The 2,306-nt window shown below is 37.7% G+C and overlaps 1 protein-coding gene across 1 annotated transcript in view; it reads right to left on the bottom strand.

Annotated features, from left to right (window-relative positions):
• COL19A1 (collagen type XIX alpha 1 chain) overlaps window positions 1-2,306 on the bottom strand; it is a 537,038-nt gene that overhangs the window by 252,463 nt on the left and 282,269 nt on the right. The window lies entirely within an intron of this gene.

Raw genomic sequence — 2,306 nt, 5'->3', positions numbered from 1 at the left:
ATGAAACTCAAAATCATGACATTGTTGTTATGTTTTTAATCTTCAGCAGTTCTTCCTCATTTTGTCTATTATCCCCCTGACAGCTTCTTAGTCTCTCCTGTTGCTTCTTTCTTCCCTACTTAACCTTTAAATGTGAGGTGATTTAGGATCATTTTCTTCTCAGCCCACATTCTTCCTCCAAGATCTCATATACTTTTGAGCTCTGGATTCTATAGGCCAATGATTCCTAAACATAACCCCTGCTTATCTTCTGAGTTGCAGATCCACGTATGCAACTGCCAGCTTGAGATACCTTCTCAGCAATCTCATGGGCAGCTGAAATTTAGCAAATCAATTACTGACCTCATGATCCTCCTTCCAAGATTGGATCGCCTGCAGCATACCCCAACTGAACAAATACACACAATACCCTCCTAGCATTCATGCTAGAAATCTAGAACTCATCCTACTTACTTTCTCATCTCAAATTTTTCTCCTCACATCCAGTTATGAAGTCTGATTAATTTTACTCCAAAATATATTAAATCCATTGAGTTCTCTCCTTCCCTACTACCTCTACCTATTCAATCCATACTCACTGTTTTCTTGGTCATCTGTAAGTGTCCTGATTGACTCTAGCCACTCCCCCTTCATTCTCCACACCACAATCAAAGTGATCTAAAGAAAATCCAGCCTGACCTTCCTTGATTCTTCACAAGAAGAAATGGATGTCTTATTTCATTCTTACAGTGCCTTGCACTTTTCCTTTAAAGTATTTATCACAAGTACATTTAAGTGATTATTTGTGTAATGATTTGTTTCTCTCCCCAGGCTCTAAGCCACAACAGATAGAATCTGTGTCTTATTCATCATGGTGTATCACTCCTCGGAAGGAAGTTTGGGCAATCCTACTTCCGTAGTGATAACTGCCTCGGAAACCCAAGGAGGGGTCGCTATGAGTCAGGGCTGACTCGACGGTATATAACAACAACAACGGCTAACTGAAAAAGAAGTTAACATTGGGAAATCAATTCTCTCTAATAAAAGTTTTTGGAGAAAGGCAGCAATTTTCAAAAGTTTTCTCTAACATATATGATTAACTTCTCATATATTAAATGTCTTAGATGGATCAGAATCAATGAAAAATCTAATAATACATTTCCATACGAATCTGAATTCACCTTCATTCCAAAAGAAGCATCGCCAAAAAAGTATCTAATTAAAAAATGACTAGAATTCATTTTTATAATATGATCTTTTTCTTTAGAAGTAATGGTTACTTTTACTTTTTTACTAAATTGTTTTACAGTTTTGTCTGTGTTTTGTTTTATTTTGTTAGTGTTTTCCTTGATCTGTCTCTCACTCCACTGAAGATACCTTAATATAATTCTTTTGAATTCCTTATCAGGCAGTTCCAATGTGGCTTTATAATCAGGGAGGTTTTCTGGGTTGGTATCCTGGTTCCTTGTCTGTATTACTTTACGTTTCTTCTTTGTGTGGACTGGGATGGTCAGTTGTCTCTGAGATATTGTGCTGTCATTTTATTTATATTAATTGGTGATTGCATGTTGGTGTGATTTGTCCAGGTTTTCCTTTTTCTTTATTTTGTTTTGATATCTGAGTGAGCAAGGCTATTATGCTCCTTTATTTGTTAGTTGGCAGCACTAAGACACATGCCATCTGTCTGCTGGTGGGTGTGATAAAGAATGAGGGGTGTGCACAAATCTCTGTCAGTTTTTCTTGAAGAGCAGTTGAGGGTGTCTTGGGCTGGTACCGGTCTCCGTCTATCATCGATCAATTGGTGCAGAAGAAAGAGGTGACCCTCATCCAGGGGGTGGGGCTGCAGGAGCTGCAAGTATGAGTTGAGTTGTGTTGGCGTGGTTGCTGTTTCCCACCCAGTTAGACACACACACAAACAAGAACAAAAACCAACTGCATAAACAATTATAAATAAAAAGAAAAGGCAATAAATGAAAAGAAAAATTTAAAAAAAGACAAAGAGAACCCCCCTACATATTGAGGGGGAGGGTAAGAAAAAAGAGTAAGAGAAAAAGATAATAAAGAAGAAATGAAAAATACAAAAAGAAAAACAAGGGATGGGGAAAACCAGAAGAGAAAAAGTAGAGAAGAAAGAAAAAAGAAGAGAAGCCAGAAAAGGGTGGGTGGAAGCACGAACCAGGGGAGTTAAAGACAAAAATAATAAAAAGAAAGGAAGAAAGGAGGAAGAAAAAAAGGAAAAGCTTTAAAACAAACAAACAAATAAAAACAAAACTGTGTGTGTGTGGGTCACCTGGGTGCCCAGACTGGGATGTGATTCTTGCTGGTCC

The sequence above is a fragment of the Orycteropus afer genome, unplaced genomic scaffold (genome assembly GCF_000298275.1).
Source record: "Orycteropus afer afer isolate SDZICR_OR568_19922 unplaced genomic scaffold, OryAfe1.0 scaffold00133, whole genome shotgun sequence".
Taxonomy (NCBI): Eukaryota; Metazoa; Chordata; class Mammalia; order Tubulidentata; family Orycteropodidae; genus Orycteropus; species Orycteropus afer.
Note: the sequence above shows the minus strand (reverse complement) of the source record. Positions and strands in the feature narration are given on the sequence as shown.